Below are 20047 nucleotides of genomic sequence, written 5' to 3'. Positions count from 1 at the left end.
AAACGTCCCACTAGATGGGGTTACAGCTTCAGAAGAAGACTATTTTCTCATCTAGTTTGAGGAGGAACAATTTTTCTTTGCTTCCTAATTGTTCAAATTGGCAGCATAATCTTGTAAACTTAGAATATATTGTCTTTTTGTTTCCCATTCACCGGTAGATTGTTTTTGACCTTTCTACATTCAGCACAAAATATAGTAGCTTTATATGAGTAAATGATTGATGTGTTTGGGGCAGTGTTGCCACTGTTCATATATTTAAGTGCCTGAAATTTGTTTCTTTCTTTTCTGTCCTTAACACTACTTCATTGTCATTTTATCTGCTGCTGTACATCAGTTACAGAAGAAAAAAATAGCACAAATCATCTTAATTTGGCATTAGGAATGTCATTGGTGCCATAACCTATGAAATGTTTGGAGCAGAGGTGTGTTTATTTATTAATTTCTGTGAAAGAAAACTGGTTATCACAGGGATACTGGATATAATTGGGTTTGAATTCTCCTGAAGTCAACATTAAATAATTACACTGAATATAAGTAATAATTATTCTAATAATTGTTCTTACATCCTTTTTACTATTCAGTTTTAAAACAAGTTTTGCAAAAGAGTATTCATCAAATATAGTAATAACCAAAAGAAAAAATGCATGCACAAAAATCCAGTGAAAACAAATTGAGGGTAAAAGACAAAATTAATTTTTGATGTTGTCTGGTTTGTGATTATTTAAAAACTTACATTAATACTCTTGTACCATATATTTGTTGCTGTTATGCTTAGAACACTTTAATTCCTACATCAGTTTAATTAATATTTATAGGAATGCTTTGCATTTTACACTTTAAGAATGATATAGGAATGTCAAGGGTTATCCTTGTTCTAATGAATTTAATTGAATTAGATTAGTACTACATCATTTCTAGCTACAATTTTTGATACAAAAGATGACAAGTTAAATTTATCTTTTAAAACCACCGGAAGTTTAAAAAGAAGGGGGAAATGGGCAAGGACAGAAATGCAGGGAAATTAAGAGTAACCTATTGCTAATATCAAATGTTGAGAATTCCAGTAAGGGGCATTGTAAAATCAAGCACCTTTAAAAATTATCTAAAACTTACCAAATCTCTATTTTTGGAAATGATGTAACATCTCCCTTCCTTAGCCATAATATGAGTTTTAATTTAGTTCAAATTCTGAGAATGGAATTTCTGACTTTATATTGAACCCATAGTTAGTCAGTCATTACAACAGGAGTGCGAACAACAGGTGTGACAAATGAGAAAGCTGTGGGATGAAAAAAGAAGAAATAACAGAGCATGGGGCTTTTTACTTCAGTTTTGCCTCAATGACTCTCAATATTTGAGCACTCTCTTTTTCTCCAGCAAAAGAGATTTCCAGCTTGGTAGCTGTCAGGAGTACTGTCATTTACTGTATGAAACCAAAAAAAGCATAATGATAATAGAGTGATAATTTGTTTTCTTCTGAGTTCTTTAGGTGAGATAATTGAGTTCATTAATATAATTCTGAATATTCTTGCAAAACTTAAAAATACTTTTTTCCCCAGGATATTCAAAGATGGCATTAGTAAGTGAAAACTGTATTATGGGCTATTAGAGATTGTTGAATACTGAGATACATTATGTTAATTTGTATGGTGCTTGCCAGATATCTTCCAATTTCATGTATGCACTGCACCATAATTCAGCTGTGATGAAACTTTCATATGTGTTGCTAATTTATTTAACTCATGAATAAGAAATTCAGCTTTTGCTTATATGTTACATTTTTTTCTTCTCTGTGCCTAATCTTGGAATTAGTTAGAAGTCCCTTTGCAGTTGTTTTGGGATTTTTTTTACTACAGTTATGGCACAATTAAGGAGTATGGTTTGGTTAAAACTTTGTTTTGTATCCAAAAATTTACTTGCTTTTACCATTACTCAATTTCACTTGCATTGTGAAATGTGTATATATACACATCCAGAATAAATGTATAAAGTGTTTGTATGGTGGTTTCTGTCTTTTTTGAATGAAGAATTCCACAGCCGTATAATATTTTACATTTTTGGTTGCAGCAGAATAGATTTACTAGACTTCAGCGAAACTATGTTCAAGAAAAATAGCTTACTGAGTCAGAAAATTTGTGTTTAAAAACTTTTTTTCACTCTGTGAAAGAAAAAAGAATGTGGGTGCTGGAGAATTGCTTCTGTCCACAGCTCTGGGGAACTTCTAGCTACTTGTAAGACCATGATGCTATCTATCTTAGGATACTAGATGAGATGCTGAGGGTCAGGAGAGGATGCTTCTTTATATTTAGGTAACTATCTCTGCAGAAAGTTGCAACACTCCTTGGCTGAGTGGCAAACAAAGAAGAGGGCAGAAGATGTGCTCATGTTCCTGTACAGGGCTTCAGCTGTCAGAGACAGGAGAGCCACTGAATGAAGCCACCACCGTGTGACGCTGCCAGCAGCCCCTCTCCCAGCCCCACCCCAAAGCTGTCCCAAAGCTGCATGCCTCCATGATGACCAAGAGACGCCAGCCTTGCGGGAGCTGCGCTGCCTGCCCCCAGCACTCACCCACTCTGACACGGCCACCCCTCACTAGAGGCGGCGCCAGCAGCTCAGCCCCAGGCCACCCAGTGAAACAAAGGTGCAGAGGTCTCTTTGCCCAAGGATGTAGAGATCTGCAGCTCCCTGTGAGGCCACTACTGGTAAGAGTTGCTGCCTTCTTATGTGTGCTGTATATTATTGGCAACAGTGGCAGACGAATGAGAAGACAGGAGTGTGCTCTGGTCTGGTGGCTTCCCTGACTGCAGTCCAAAGCAGCCACCCTCCATTCCCATGGGCAGCCCCTGCCCCCTTATGCTTCCTTCCATCATTTCACCTGGCAGCTCATCTGCCAGACTGGACTGGGACAGCCCTTTTCATGCCAATCCTGCACTGCCATTGTCACCAAATGCTGCTGCCCATGTTCTGCATACAACAGCATCACCACCACTTCTCCAGGGCTGGTGCCAGAAAAGGAGGCTGCCTTCTGGGACAGCACCAGAGCAGGCACACTGACTTAGTTCTGCAGCACTATGACATGGCTGTTACCTTCCACGTGTCCAGGTAGAAGGAACAATTAAATAATTCATATTTCAAGAAATGGTGATGCTGGATATGGAAAATAATTAGCTGCAGTGGCATTTTGAAGAACAGCACATTCAAAAAAGTTTGAAAGAGACTTAAAAGCATCTAATCCTACTCACTGCATGATATTAAATATTTGTGATACCTGACACTAAGACTTTTCTATTTGAAGTCTAAATTTTGGAAGAAAAAAGCTTTTTGTTTTGGCTAGAGGGAGTATTTCACACCCTTGGAATTAAAGACATGTAAAACGACAACCTCTTCATCAAGAGTGGTTGACACTACTGATAATTTTTCAGCTGCAGCATATTGATAATTTCTTACTTTTTGCTCACAGTTTTGGAAACAATTTTCAATTTTACTAGTCTTTACTTTGTATACACCCATAAGAGTGATACCCATGAGTATTTAAAAGGTTTGTAATGGGTTTGCTTCAGATTTATCAGTGCAATGATGTTGTGCTCTCCATAATTTCTATCAATATTTTTCAAGTAGATTATATGAAAATATGATAGCCAGTTGTCATTCAAGATCAAGGTTTTATTCTTTGTGAATTGAAAAAGGTGATATGCACTTATTACCCCTTTTGTATAGCAGTACATCAAGGAGTAGACATTAATTTAGGTTTTCTGCTCAAAGTAGCCTTGGGATGCTTCATCACAAGGTTCTTTATTTTAAAGTATATGAAAATATTTGCGCTAATTTAATCTAATTTAGGTAAATGCCACATGGCTGGGTCATGTCCAGCCTCTCACCCCCCAGCACCCCCAAATCCTACACCTCAGGGCTGCTCTTGATCTGTTCATTCCCCAGCCTGTGCTAATACAGGGTTGCCCCATCCCAGGTGCAGCACCTTGAACGTGGTCTTGTTAAATCTTGTGACATTCTTATGGACCCATTTCCCCAGCTTCTCCAGGTCCCTCTGGGTGGCTTCTCATTCCTCAGTAGTGGCAACTACGCCACACCACTCAGTGTCATCTGCAAATTTGCTGAGAGTGTACTTGATCCTCCTTTCTCTGTCACTAATAGAGACATTATCCAATTAAAACATTAATAATTCCAACCATCTTTTTATTGATTTAATTAAAACAGTAGTTACTTTCTGCAAAGTCACAAATAATTCATTTAATCACAAAATGCAAGGATTAGCTGAATATTCCTATTATTAATGAACTGATCAGATAAATTAATCAGATTGATTCAGATCATAGCCTACAGTCTGCCAATCTGTGGGACTATATTGAAAATTATCTCATTATAATAGTGTCAGGCCAATTAATAAGGAGGATTAAGGGAGCCAGTAAACCTGTTTGTATATCAAAATGGTATATGCTTTCAGTCCGAAGAGGGATGTTGACATCCAGGAGAACGCATACAGCGGCCACATGGTAAACCTTGCTGGATCACAGCAGTACTTAAAAAAAATTGAACCACTATTTAGAGGTTCAGAAGGTCATTTAGCTGATTTATGATGGGAAATTAGTTAGAAAAAAGTTCTTCTAAGTTCTTGTTTCTCTGCTTAGTCTGCAAGGGAAAAACGCCTTCAGTGATGCTTCAGGCATGCAGTGAGGTTGACACTGATGCCATATTTTAAAGACACATATATCAGTGTGCTAGAGTTTAGATCTTGAGAACACTTATTAGTCAAAGGACAAGAATTGTAATGAAAATTACATTATTAAAATATGGCTTCATCAAGTGAGATCCAGTTTGCAACAAATATGGAACATTTTTTATTTTCGTTGTTCTTTATTTTAAAAGTATATCTACTAAATACATGCTTCTCTCCTGTGTTGTTTATGGCATTTAGTAGTAGAAATAAATTATTAAAAAATCCTACCAGATTAAAATGCTGAAGAATCCTTGTCAGCAGAAAAAGGCAGGATAGTTATGGTGCCAGTGCTAAAAACTCAAATGCAAGACTTCAGACTTAAACAGAAAAAGGGAGATGGTGTTTTACCTTTATCACCACAGACCCTACTTCATTTAAGCTGAGTCAAATAATTTTAGATTCATTTACTGTGGGGGTTGGAAATCAAAGATCAACCATAACTGTAGTGGGTGTTGCTTGCTTGCTTTATATTAAAAGAGTTTAACAGTTTGCAGCATCTTGTACAATATAAAAGATCAACTAAAGAATATAGAACAGTCAATTTGAAGTAAATGAAAAGTGCCAAGATGGCAGAACATACTTACTTAAGCCAGACTTTGTTCAAGAAACAGAAATTGTGAATACCAAAATTCCAATGTATATAACTGCATACCAGATATTTCCTCTATTGAAATTTCAGCTGGCATTACTCTTAGCCACTTAACTAGACCTTTTGATGACACTGCTGTTCCTCTGCTTCTCTGGTGTGAAGCAAAAGTTTCCTCTACTCATATTATGTAGTAGAAAAGCCATTGTTAATGTTTTGACTTGTCTATGTCCCCAACCCTCCATAGATGTCACTGATGAAAAAGAAGATTTAAGTTCTCACCTTTTATCCTTTTTACTAAAATAATGAAATATTAACTATAACAGGCATTTAATTTCTTTGTTAAGGCCTAGAGGTTTAAGCATTTACAGCATTTCACTTTGAATGTCAGATTCATATATCCCCAGGCACAGTAGAGCAGTGTTTGGTAGCTTCCCACAAGAGGAATTATCATAGCAGCTACTGCTGCTCACGCCTTCACTCCAATGTCCCATTCAGAAAATAACTGTCTCCAGTTTTCAGTTTCTAGTGCATGATCCTATAAATACGTTGCAATAGCACATCTTCAGCTTTTCAAACTTTTTCAGGCATTTTAAGACCATCCTTTAAATTACTGATTATTTTGAAACCACTCTTTCACTTGGAAGAAAATTGCTCTCAAAATACTCACCAGACAAAAATTATCACTAGCAGACAGTGACTAACAAGTAGCATTCTAAAGAATCAATGTAATTAATAAAAATTGGTGGGTGAATTCACAGCACACTTAGCAAGTACAGCTATATAAGTTCCAGATACAGGGAAATTGTGAATTCTAGTGGTATAACCTATTATAGCACTTTCTCAGAAACTCAGTAGTTGAGAATATGTGCGTCCAGTACAGGGAATGTTAAGCTTTAGTAGAGTCAGTTATTTCCCTTGCAGCTGTATTTACACCTGTATCAGATCTCAGAATCCCCCCTTGTATGAACATTGTTTCTCTTTCACATTCTTTTAAAGTTTTTTGTTATTTTGAATAGTCTTGGGTCTTGCTTTCTGAGCTTCAGAAAGGACAAAAACCAAAGCAGTCATAGAACTGCTTAAGTATGTGTATATTTTAGAGTCAGTTCAGAAGCGTTTTCATGTTTGCACAGAATTTGAGTCCTCTCTACTTTTGCACAGGTACAATGAAAGTGAAAGAAAAAGCAGGTATTTTGCTCATGTTCCCCTTTCCCACTTGCAGTTCACAGAGTCATGTAATCAATGATACAGCAGCTCAGGTTTGCTCCATGCTGCTTCTTCTTCAAATAACAAATGAATAATGCTAATTCTTTTTCCCAGGAATAAAACTGCTGTTTCAAGGGTTTGTTTCTAAGTATTCTTCTTCACAGTCCTCCATAGCAAGAAATGCAGGGGAGCAAACAAAACCAGGCATTTGTAACCATTTTCAAGCAGCAAATGAAGAAGCAGTCTATACCCAAAGTTATAGCCTTTATGACTTATTTCCTTCCCAAAAAGGAAGCAAAAAGGGAACAACATTACAGGAGCTGCTTTTATAAGTAGAGTCAGGGAGTCTGATACCATACAAAAATTTACAAAGGATACCCTTTCCACATAGATATTTCAAATGTGTGCTCTCTCTGCTAACATGGCAGATATATGCTGTATGTCACAATGTACACTTTATGTCACAGTAGACCTGACTCGCCTCCAAGATCCCTAAGAATCCCAAGAACTGAACCTGGCATTTTGAACAAACTAATATGATTTATAGGCTGCAGCCTCAGGAATTCCCCTAGGGACACTAATTCTTCATCTTGGTGGAAGCACAAGCCAACATGTCCTGAAAACTATGGAGGCTTAGTGCCGTCAGCTGAACAACTCAATGACTGCAGAACATGAGTATGGACCTCCCTCAAGCAAACACATTTTGTTTATAATTGTCTCCTGTGCCCCTATCCCTCCAACAGGCTCTCCCCACTCCCACCTGATTCCAGATGCTATGTGTATTTTCTTTCTCTCACGGGAAGCTCATTAGTATATCTACAGTGTTATATATCACATTTCTATAAATCAAAGGCTAATAGTAAGGCAGGAGAAGATAATCTATAAAAATATTGCAATCAGAGAAACAACAAGTGCCCTGAAGGAAAGTTGGGAGTTAACAATTGCTGTGGGTATCCCCTTGCATCCCAGACCAGCTGCCATCTTTTTGTTTGTTTGTTTGTTTCGTTGTTGTTGTTGTAGTTAAATTGTAAACTTAGTTTCCCTTTACATTGAGATAAAATGCGCTTTAATACAGTAATAGCTTTCTGTTTACATGGTACACAAAGCAGTGCTCGGGTCTCTTGCCTGCAGCATAAGAGTAGAGATACACAGCTATGAATGTGTATTTCAGAAAGGTCAGGTGATCTGTCATTAAAAATGTTGAAGAACAATAGTGGAAGGAAATAAAATGTAGATGATGTGGCGTGAGGTTTCAGCTATGAGGAAGTCAGAGAGAGTTGTTCTTGTACAGTCATGTTGATGTATTCCTGAGCAAATTTCTAGTGCAATGTACCGTATAAGGTGAAGAGGAGCATTTGCTGGTGCAACTTTTCTAAGCTAAACAAAGGTCTGCTCTCAGCATTGGCTTCTAAGGAAACGCACATCAAGAGAGCTGCAAATGTCTGGACGTAGTACACAATCTGTGTGCTAAGTGGAAACACACCACAGAAAATGTCTTGCAGCAAAAGATAACATTTCTTAACAATTTTGGAATGATTTGTAAAGGTCCATAACATTACCCTTGATTTATGCCATTGTCTTCAGTGCCTCTTGCACAGGCTTTTCCCATATGGAGGCAATTAGTCTGCTGGAGAGTCAGACATTCTTAAAGAAGAAAACTGAAATTTTAATCTTAAAAGAAATAATAACATTTTGTCCATTCTAAGAATATTAAAACTCTTTAGTGTATCAGGTAACTAAAACTTGCAGTATTCCTATGAAGTTGCTTACTATTACTTGCTTTTAAAAGAGCAGAAGAGTGAGAAACAAAACTTGTTTAGTGTTTTTGAAAGATTATGGTTATATAAGGCCCAGAATCTTTGACCCTTGATTCTCAGAACTCCCTTCTGGACTCTGCATTTATTTGTCATTGTTAATTTGTTTTCTTGTAAATAGCAGAGTTGTAATAAAAACATTAAACTCACAACTGTTTTCTGCTTTCAGAAATATTTTAATTTGTTGCTTGGAATTGATTTTAAGTGGTGCAGCCACAAAAACAAATGAAAAACACGAGAGCCAAACAGTTTCATGGAAGGGAGTCCTTAACCGTGAGACACATACAAAAGGAGACTGTCAGGAAGAAAACTGTCATCACTCTATTTTGAAATCATGTCTTCCTGAAGCACATATTTATAATCAAAATAATCACTATACCAGAGAGCCACTAGGCCTGTTGCAATAGTCTTTAAGAATTCCATTCCTTGCAAAGACTTCAGGTTTCTATTGGAGATAGAAAAGACATAAGATGACTCTCGTGGATTAAACCTTCTATTCTCAAAAGAAGGAACTACCTGGATTTTTGGTCTTTCTAATAGTGTACTATTGTTTTAAATAATACACTAGTATTATTTAAATACAGGTGCTTTGGTCAGAAAACTGTATAAAATATCATACCTACTATTTTTCAAATATTAATATTATTAATATTATTAATATATTAGTATATTAAAATGGCGTGTGCATTTTTTAAACAATATATCTATGTGGAAGTGTGCAATGTTTAATCATGAAAAAGGTATCCAATGCTTAGATATGTGTAATACATAACACTGAAGAGTAGCATAAACTTCCAAAGTAAGAAAAGCTTGCTGAAAGTCTCCATGAATGTACTTAAATGTATCAATTGCTACAAAGCAGCAAATATAAAATCTTGGTGCCAGGAAGATGGTGTCAAACATTCAAATAGATATCCATTCAAAAAAATTAAAAATATTGAAATCAATATAAAAATCAAACTAGAACAAAACCTGGAGAAATGCAGCTAGAATTGAAATCTCCACATTAGTTAAAAAGGAGGGGAAATAACACAGTTTCAACAGCAGTGATCAATTGCAGGTAAAGAAGCTTGCATTGATGTACTTTGCCTTCCAGGTTTTCAATCTATACTATTTTTCTTTAAATGCAATGACAGATTTATAGTTTTTTGAGGTAAGAGGCACTACTTCTCTTTTGCTTGATTTAGAAATACTTTTCATTTTATGCAGCGCTTTATTGGAAAGTTGACAAGACAATGCACTTTGTGTCTTTCATTACAGACACTTTCATGTGTGCACTGGGGATACACATTGCTTAAAGATGGTTCAAAACAACACTTTCTTTTTAGTTAATAATGAGTTGAAATGCATTTTAGTTCTAAAAAATCAAAGTAGATATTTTTCTGTTAAACTTCTGAAGTTTGTAAAATTATTTTAGATCCTTTTAACACAACAAAGAGTAAACTGAAGATTTAGATTCAAGCAATGTTAGTGTTCCAGTTTTCATCAGATTATTATGCCTGAATCCAATACATGTTCTGCATATTTGACATACTATAAAGAACGAATCTGCAAACGTGCTGGATTTTATAGATATACTGCTTATTAACTGAGGAACTGCACCATGAATCAGTCATTCAACAGTCTCCCACTCCCCCTACTCAACAGGACAGATGAACACCGTACCAAGAAAAAGACCATGGGTTGACATAAGGACAGGGAGATCAGTCACCAAATACCAGCATGGCCAAAACTGAATCAGCTTCCAGAAAATTAATTGAATGTATTGCCAATTAAGAATAGGGTAACAAAAAATAAAAACAAGATTACAACCACCTTCCCCCCATGCTCCTCTTCTTTGGGGGCTCATTTCCATTCCTTCATTCCTGGCTCCTCTACTCCTGCACATGCACACACACAGATGCACAAAAGCCATGTAGAGAATAACAGGGGCTGTGGTCTGCTCATTACGATTTGTCTCCGCCTCTTCTTTCTCACCTTGCTCTTTTCTCACTCTTTTCTTGCTTCCATGGAATACAGTCCTTCACAAACCTCCCCAAGGTGGATCAAAGACTGGCGAAAGGGATATTCCATACAACAGAACATCATGCCCAGTACACCAGCCTGGTGGAGCTGGCTGGAGTCATTCAATCCTTATTTTACATTTCAGAGTAGTAGAAGAAAAGTTACATTTATTTTCAGGTTATGCAGTGCAGGATGGTGAGGGTTGTCAGGAATCTACAGCTATGATCCTAGAAAAGTTCAAAGTGAACACTATTTAACAAAGGTAATGTCAAATGGAAAGGGTGGGCCTCTTTTTTTATTTTTTACAAAGATATAATTTTGTTCAGTGGTGATTTTTTAATGTAAGCTGGTGATAAAGACTGTCATTTATTCAGCTTGTTCCCCAGTAGAACTCCTTATATCCTTATCACTTCCACAGTCATCAAAGGCATATTATTAATATTATATTGGTACATCTTAGAATATCCTATATAAAATAAAATATTAAATACTTACAATGCATGTTATGCCACATGGCAAAAAAAAAGTCTACCAATTTCCTTAGAATATCATTGCTTTACAAATACAAAAATTTTTTTAAAGTTATTTTGGGTTCAGAAAACAATGCACTTGTGGAAGTTTTTTTCCCATAAAATGAATGCTTTCAGGCAAGTTTGCTATCAGACTTTAGACAGATCTACAGAGATAATGTGTTTCCTGGTGTTATAATTGAGTGTAGATGGATATCCTAACAGGTTAGCTTTCTTTACAAATGTAGCAGTGTCTTTAACTCTAGAGTTTATTTCTCAAGAAGCAGAGAGACCCACCTGGCATGCATCTTGGGAATGCCTCTTTTACCTACATCCTTACTTCATTCTCTGAAGGCAGCTTGGCTCAGTGGTTGAGGTTTCTTGTTGTAAGCTTTATGAATGAGCAACTAATTCTGTCCCAAAGTTAGTTCTCAGTGTACAGCATTTTAGGTCCCACTTCAGACTTCTCAGCTCCATAGAGGAGCTTTGCTTGAAGCAGTGAGCAAAATGCAGGCTCAACACATTTCCTTTAGCAGTGGAAATCATTCTCAGTGGTCATATAAAAACAGGAACTTTAATAAATCCACTTTGAAAAGTGTTTCCAGACATTGTGTGTAGACGTTAGTAGAAGAAATATGTTAATTTCCAAAGTATTGCCTCAACATCAGGGGAAACAATATATTTTGAAGTTTCCCTTGTCTTCAACAGATCCCCTGAAAAAAACCCCAACAACCTAAGGAGCTAAGAAAATGGGACTGGATATTTATTTCCATGGGATATCTTGGAAGAACAAGAATGTGAACCTGAGTGAGCCATAGCTGAGGTACCCATCCACCCACTAGACTATTTATTCACTCTTTCTCTAATTCCCTGTGCATAAGTTTAGGAAAATTACTGTAAATTGAACAAGTCTGGCAGGAAATATTAAGAAATCTATGTTAGATCTATCTTAGAGATCTGTCTTTCTCTATGAGAAAGGCACATACAAACCAAACACAAAAACCTGATACTTTTTTGTATTTCCTGATGTAGTGGGAAACAGAAAGGTAAAACTACTCCAACAGGTAAAGTGTCACTGAATCAGATAACTTCTTATCTGAAAAGATGTGTGCACATCTTGGACTGCTTCATCCATGGAGCAGCTATGGGTAAGCTCCAGCTCCCAGCAATGCTTCAGCAGCCCCCACAGGTCTGGCTTGAGACAGGAAGAGAAAGGTCACTGCAGATGGGTGCTCTGAGTGGCCAGTCACAAGACAGGCAGCAGGATGGTCACCACTGAAGAAACTGAGAAGAAGAAATGGCAAGAGAAGGGCCAGAGGGCAAAATCAGAACTGTTATATGATTGCTTTTGTAAATGAATGGGGTGAAGCATGGGAACTTTGGAACAAATCTAAGGCTAATCTGTAAAAGAACCCTTTTTCTTTTCAACTTTCCTGATTTCTTAAAAGATGAATGACTTATTATTACACATATCAGGATAAGACCTACTAAGTCTAGGTTGCTTCCTGTTACCATGGCTATTACAAACAGTGGATGTTTACTCCCCTGATCAGGAGCAGCATTAAAATTTTCCATCTTGTCATGGCATTTATTTTATATTAGTTGAGCAATATGAGAATGCATTTTTCAGCAAAAGAACAGCATGAATGCTTAGGCTGACAGAGAACCTTTCTTACATTGGCAATTTAATGATACTGTGAATGCAACTTAAAAGCTTCTGATACTGCAGAAAGGGCTGTGCAAACTTTTTTGCTCACCATGTTTGTGATTTCTAGTGGGATGAACAACCCACAGAGTGTTAGGCCAGCAACTTAATTGGGTCAGCTGGAATTCGCTCCAAATTTTATTTTCTCTAATTATGAGACAGAATAGAATTGGTGCTTCAGACTAATGAGAGAGAATGTATTGGCTCACTTTGCTTTCTGGGGGAAATAAGGAGGTAGAACACGCATGTAAATTCAGGGGCTTGCATTTTTTTTCTTACTACTTAACCTATAACTGCTTTCAGGTTTTTACATCAGACTCTGAGAATAAGAGAAGAATTTCATTGGCTTTGTTCATGCAAGGTGATATTTTACACATTTTTGTTTATATCACTTGCTATGTTGTTCTTGATTTTTTAAATTAATTGTTATTCTGAGACCAAACAACGTGTGTCAAACCAATCATTTCCAAAGAGGTGACATAAAATTATGAGGTTAAATAAACTTGATGCATGATATGTCATTCCAGTTGTTTATTAAGATGAAATACAGGATTAAATTCATGTTTCAGTCTCCTTAGACATATGTTCAAAAATCTGCACTTCTGGAGAAGGAAAGATAGACAGGTCAGTACTCTACAGTCATTTGCTGGGATAATAAAAATGCCATTCTTATTAAAACATCATGCACTCTGCCTGTCCAGATGAAATACAGACTCATCTTTTTATTTTTAGTTTGTGTCTAATTAAATGTTTCTGTCTGATGAAATAAAAATGAATTGTGAGGATTATTTAATTAACTATGGGATTTAGAAAGTAGTGGTAGGCATATGGGAAGTCACTGGCTTTGCTTGATACAAGCTTACTGACTGCATTGTTTAAGAGCACTGCATGGTTTTGTAAATAATCTCCATCTTTCTTGCAGGCTCCCTTCAGTTACCAAAAGGACAGTTAGGTCACACTGAAGCCTTCTCTTTTCCTGGCTGAACAATCCAAATTTTCTCAGTCTTTCCTTACAGGAGAGGCCCTCCATCTCTAATCAATCACCTTGGTGGCTCCTCTGGGCCCCCTCCTCTGGACTCACTCCAACAGCTCCATGTCCTCCCTGTGCTGGGAGCCCAGAGCTGGATGCAGGTTCCAGGTGGGCTCTCCCCAGAGCAGAGCAGAGCAGAGGGGCAGAATCCCCTCCCTCCCCTGCTGCCCACGCTGCTCTGGATGCAGCCCAGGACACGTTTGGCTCTGTGGGCTGGGAGTGCCCATGGCTGGGTCATGTCCAGCCTCTCACCCACCAGCACCCCCAAGCCCTTCTGGGCAGGGCTGCTCTCCTTGTGTTCATCCCCAGCCTGTGTTGACCACATGACATTCCCATGTCATTCCCAGGTACTTCCTGCCTTATTTTCTTATTTTTTTATCCCAACATGCCAGAAGATAAATGCCATAAAAATGCTATTAGCATCACACCTCAGGCACCAAAGACACAACTCAGCTGTAATAGCAAAAAGTATCTCTCTTTATCGTGGTCTTAATTATGATGAAAGAGATCGCTTGATGTGTATGATTTCAGTCAAGTAAAAAAGTAATCCTACACAGTCTCTGTGATAAGGAAATTCTCACAATTCAAAACAGTATATATGACCTTCAAAGTTTGTGCAGTTTCAGGGAAAATTATGATTAGAAAGTGGAAAGCTCTGTTTGCACATGCAGCATTGCATTGGACAAAAAATGATTAAACATTGCACTTACAGACCTTCATGCATATGCTATATAAACCTGAATTACTCAATGGGTTTCTTATTGCTTCCTCTGAGATCAGTATAATATAAGACTTAGGGACCTACATCTAACACACCAGATTTCTGCTCATATACTTTCCTAAACCATATAGTTATGCCCCTAAGAAAATAACCTAGCTCTAAATGTAGTGGACACTCACAGGTTACATTTAGTCAGCTGGAAATATTTTTGTTATCATGACATATAAAAAGACGAGTTAAACAGCTGGATAACTTTAGGCATATTTTTTTGTCTTGGCAAAATATGGGATTATATTGCATATTGCTTTCTTAAGGCTGCTAAAGTAATGAATGACAATATTTTTGGGTATTGTAAGATCCTTTCTGTACTGTTATATAGAGTTCTCATTCTTCAGTACAATTTAAAACTCCTTCAGAGGGTATGAGTTATAATCAATTACCTTGGTGTTACTATGACTTCAAGTTTAAAATTCCACACTGTATGTCAAAATCTTTTAATTGGACCCCTGCTAAAACCACTAGTTCAGCACATGATAGCAGATTAATGATGAATTTTTGTAAGACTACCATAGCTGGGAATCAAGAATTATTTGATTCAAATGTTTGAAGTAAAGTGAGCTCATTAATAAAGGATTTAGCAACTAATTTCAGCTTCAAGTTGAAATTCAAGCACTGAGCAGCCTGCATATTTCCATTCAATTTTATACTTTATCAAAGTTGTCCCTGGAAAATGTATCTTTTTTAACATGTGAGCACCCAGAAGCAATGCATTCTAATTTTCAGACTGAGACACGGTACTGCAAGATGCATAACTGAGAAGCACTTCTTTGGAAACAAGTAGGATACAACTCTGCTATTAAATGTTTTTCCTTTGAAAACTCAGTTAACTGGCTTGATTATTTTATATTTGGGACAAACAGATGAAGCAAACTGAGGACAAAACCGCAATTTCTTTGGGAGAACTATCACACTGGTGTAGTTCCTTTGAAATAAGGAAAATAATCTTCTGCAAGTATTTATTCAAGGAACACAAAATATTCATATGTCCTTATGTCCTCAAAAAAAAAAAAAAAAAAAAACAACAAAAAAAGAATGTTGAAGTCAGAACTCTGAAAGAATAAATTTTCAGTGCTTCTTCAAATGTAAATCTGTGCTGCCTCGATAAGTATGTTCATAAATATCATTTTGGAATGCTGCAAAAATTATTATTCTCACAGAATAAGAGACAATATATTAAATATTAACATTCTGCAATGCACATTTTAGCAAAAGAAATATGTTAGTGTCAAATGTGCAGCCAGTGTAACAAACATTAAAAGTGACAGTACAACAAAACACAAAATGACAAATTAAGGTTACTGTTTATGGCATTGCAAAAGGTAAAAATTTTCATTCATTTCTCAAATAGCATCATTGTTAGTTTACTTTCAGAGTGAGGCTTTTATAGAGTTTCAAATTAAAACTAAATACTGTTAAGCATGTCAAAAATATGTACAATTTAATGCTGCTAGCCCTGCAATTCACTTCATGAAATGCTGAAAAAACTATCTTTTATCACCTACTGCCATGGGAAAATGCTTGAAGAGCAGAGCAAGACTCTTCAAGCTCTAAAGTAAATTTGGTATAACATGGAAATCTTTAGGTTTCGTTAGTGTCTTTTCAAAGCCACCTCATGATCTTTTGAGTTTTTGTTTGAGTCTCTTGGTGTGCCAATAACTGTAGGAACATATATGACAACAACATTTAAAGTTTCATCAGACATAAGTCTTTTAAGCTTTGTTTAATGGAATTTGGAAATTTGAAAGTATTGTGATTTTTTTCATTTTTCTAGTATGGGCAGTATTTGGATATTAGTATAGGTAAGTGTATTCCATTAGTGGTTAAACTCTTGGCAAGCTCCATCCTTGGCACAGTCTGTGAACCCATGCTAGGAACTTGGCTTTTCCAGAGCAGGGTGTAGTAAAAAGGTGAATAACTGTCAGGAAGGGATGGCCAGCCATGAAAAATAGGAATAACTGAGTGATTGCCTCTAATGAAAGGCAGGTCCTTGGCTGACAAATGCTTGCTATCAATCACTATGGTCTTTTCTCACTTTCCCACCTCAAGCTGAGCTTCTGGACACTTCACAGGCACATAAACTGCTCCTTATACTGCTTTCTGTCTTCTACCCTCTTAGACCTCATGCCTTGCTTGAAGGTCTTGACCGGTCATCTGAGGATTGTAATTCTATAGAAACAAGTTAAGAATCATTGTGATTATTAAATCCACAGCATCTGAAATGTTTGTTTCTTTCAGTGAACTATACAAGTATTAAAACATTTTCAAACGCACACACACACACATACACACACATAGATATTTCAGGCAGGTCCAGTAGTATTAGATCAATTAACACTTCTCAATATAACGTCTTACAAGTGTGACAAACAAAAACATTGTAACTAACTTCAGTTTTACTAGTCTTACATCTCTCCACTGATGAAGGCTATTTTGTTTTGCCCAAGGTTCAAAATTCTGCAACCTTCTAGCAAACATTTTCTTAGAAAGCTTAGGTTTGGAACATAACTGAAATTTTGCCACAAGTCCTGCCCTTGGGTGACACCAACCTTATGAAAAACTACAGGCTTGGGATAGACTGCTTGGAAAGGTGCCTTGTGGGAAAGAATCTGCAAGTCCTGGTTGGCATGCTGAACATGAGCCAGCTGTGCCCAGGTGGCCAGGAGGGCCCATGGCATCCTGGCCACTATCAGAAGCAGCATGGTCAACAAGAGCAGGGCAGGGATTGCGCCCTGAACTTGGCACTGGTGAGGCTGCACCAAAGAGCAGCTGCAGTTTAAATCCTGTGTACAGTTGAAGAATGACATTGAGGTGCTGGAAAATGTCCAGAGGAGGGAAATGGGAGCTGGTGAAAGGTCTGGAGCACAAGTCATATGAGGAGCAGCTGAGGGAGGTGAGGTTGTTTAGTCCGGAGAAACGGAGGCTCAGGGTGATGTTATTGCTCCCTACAACTGCCTGAAAGGAGATTGTAGCCAGGTGGGGGTCAGCCTCCAGTCCCAGGTTACAAGCAATAGCACATGGGGAAATGTCCTCAAAATATGCCAAGGGAGGTTTTGACTGGATAATAGGAAAAATTATTTGCCATAAGGCTTGTAAAACATTGGAACAGGCTCACCAGAGAAGTGGTTGTGTCACCATCCCTAGAGGTATTTAAATGACGTAGATGTGGCACTCAGGCACATGGTTTAAGGGTAGACTTGGCATGGTTAGATTTATAATTGGAGTCAATGATCTTAAGGGTCTTTTCCAGCATAAATAATTCTATGATTTAAGTTTTATCTAATTTATCTGTGTTCTTAGTCTCCCCCTTTCTTCTCTGGCATTTTGAGTCATGAAGGAGAAAGGCACCTCAAAGTAAATGCATTTCTGCAGGTTCATTGTTTACTTGACACTAAAAACCACATCAGTCACTTCCTTTAGGGCTTGTCCAAACAGGCTGGCAAAATGTCACAGCATTACTGCACTAGTTCCAGCATGAAGGTCTGTTCAGAGAATTTTCTTATTACTTCAGTAGATGACATTATGGCTTTGTGCAATGGTATTTTTGGTTTCCCATTTTTTTTTCCTGCACCATGAGATATAATGAATAATGTTTATACTGTGCACTGAAAGAAACAAAAATCTTGAGAAGAAAAAAATAGGCAAACATGAAGTTACAGAATACATCAAAGTATGTGCTCAAGAGTGATAAATTAATCCCATTTATTTTCTGACTTTCCAACTAGGGTGGAATGGGAACATATTTACCTTCACCTCAGTTTCTGAAAGCAGTAATAAGCAGATCTACAATGATTTGGGGGACTGGGTGTGGGGATGTTAACAATTTTCTTAAAACTTTTTCCTTTGTGTAGTTTCTCCAAAGATTCAAAGTCAAACACATCATACAATCTATTAGCTGCTCTCAGCCCAAATAAACTTTTATTTTCCTTTTCCTTTCTTTACAATATGTTAGCTTGCAGGAAACTACCAGAATCACATGAGTTGAAATAGAATATCAGACTTTCACTTCTGCTTTCCTGTCTTATGTTAGCAATGGCCACAGTGTGTTTTATAACACAATTGTGGGGAACATATTTGAGGGTTTCTGTTCTTTTTTCAGCAGACAAAAATCACCTTTCTTAACAGTTCTCGTTGCAGAAGCAGAAAACTGTGTGGAAATACTGACTGACCAATTTTTTCATTCAAGCTCGCGTTTTCTCGTCACATGTTGAAGATTCTGCTATTTTTGGTGTAAAAATACATGACACAGCCACATATGTACATGTAACAAAGCTGTCAGGGGCGGGGGCTGGTTGCGTTTACTAGGCTCTGGTTTGCAAATTGCACACTTCTGAGCAGTTCAGCATTTAATAAATGCAACGTCATACTTGCGAAGAGCATTTGGGCTTAGCCAGCTTACCAGCAAGCGGCTGCTGCCCCCCGGTGTCCGGCGGACACACGGGCCCGTCCGCAGCCGCAGGAGCCGGGCAGGGCTGCGACAGTGACCTGCCACTGAGGCAGCTCCTCGGTCTGCTCGCATCTCCAGCTCCACATTGTAAAAACCAGCAGGACTTTCTCACTCAGTTAACTCATTAATAGGAGGAATAGTCATGCGTTAACCCGGTCCCTCAATTCCTTTTAAAAGCCGTCTGAGTGGATTACCTCTTCCAGTCTTCCCAATTAAAAAGGGATAGCAACTATAACAGTGTTTTGAAATACAGCTGGGATACAAAATCTCAATTAGTTTTTGCAATGACCCTTAAAGAATTACTTTGTTCCATTGTTTGGATTATTCTGGACAAAGAACTTGCTTGCACAAATGCTAAAATTCTGACTCATTTTTAGTTCCTTTTAATCCATTACTCAGTTCATTTCTTGATATGTAAATTCTGAAAAAAAAAATTTCAGAGTTTAAAAGTGCTAAACACCTAGGGAAGATATGTTGAGTTTCATATATGTGATTGAATCTCAGCTTCGTAAGACCTCTGAACACAATTGAGGATTTACCAGCATCTTTGTAATGGATTATGCCCTAAAGAACAAATTTGTTTCTGCATAATGCCCAACAAGAAAAGGCAATTGTTTATAGATCTTATAGGACTTTCAGGAATGTTAAAATGCATCTTGACCCAAAACTGATCCAGTATGTAATATATGGCAGGAATAATTCATGCTATTAATGTTTGGTGTAAAATAGTGTGAAATCCAAAAGCCTATCTTTGACCGTCCCGGCCGGGAGCAGCTGTCTATTTAGGTTCAACAAGTTCCCGGACACAAGTTAAGATAACGATCGATGCCTTAACTTAAGAATAAAAGCTTCCGGGGTGTTGATCACCGGTTTCCCCAGGGAGCCACCCTGCCGATTGCATCTACCAAGATATCAGCGGTGCCAAACTGATACATCTGAATGCACGGCTTCTCCAGGTGTGCCATTCATTGACACCAATGGCACACTTGGACTCGGCTGTAAGAGGGTCTGTAGGAGTGACGGGGGTCTTGCACGGTCGGGACGGACGGAGACGAGAGATCTCTGCAGCCAGGTCGTGGAACTATCAGTTTATTGCAAAGGGCCTGGGTGCAGGGCCCTGCTGGGAGCTGCCAGCCGCAGCTCGGAGCAGGCCCGAGAGAAGGGAGGCTTAAAGTGTAAGAGTTAAAGACAAAGGTTTAAGAGCGGAGAGCATGTAGAAAGGAGGGGGTGAAG

This window comes from Melospiza georgiana, chromosome Z (genome assembly GCF_028018845.1).
Source record: "Melospiza georgiana isolate bMelGeo1 chromosome Z, bMelGeo1.pri, whole genome shotgun sequence".
Taxonomy (NCBI): domain Eukaryota; kingdom Metazoa; phylum Chordata; class Aves; order Passeriformes; family Passerellidae; genus Melospiza; species Melospiza georgiana.
The sequence above is the reverse complement of the archived record's forward strand: the minus strand, read 5'-3'. Positions refer to the sequence as shown.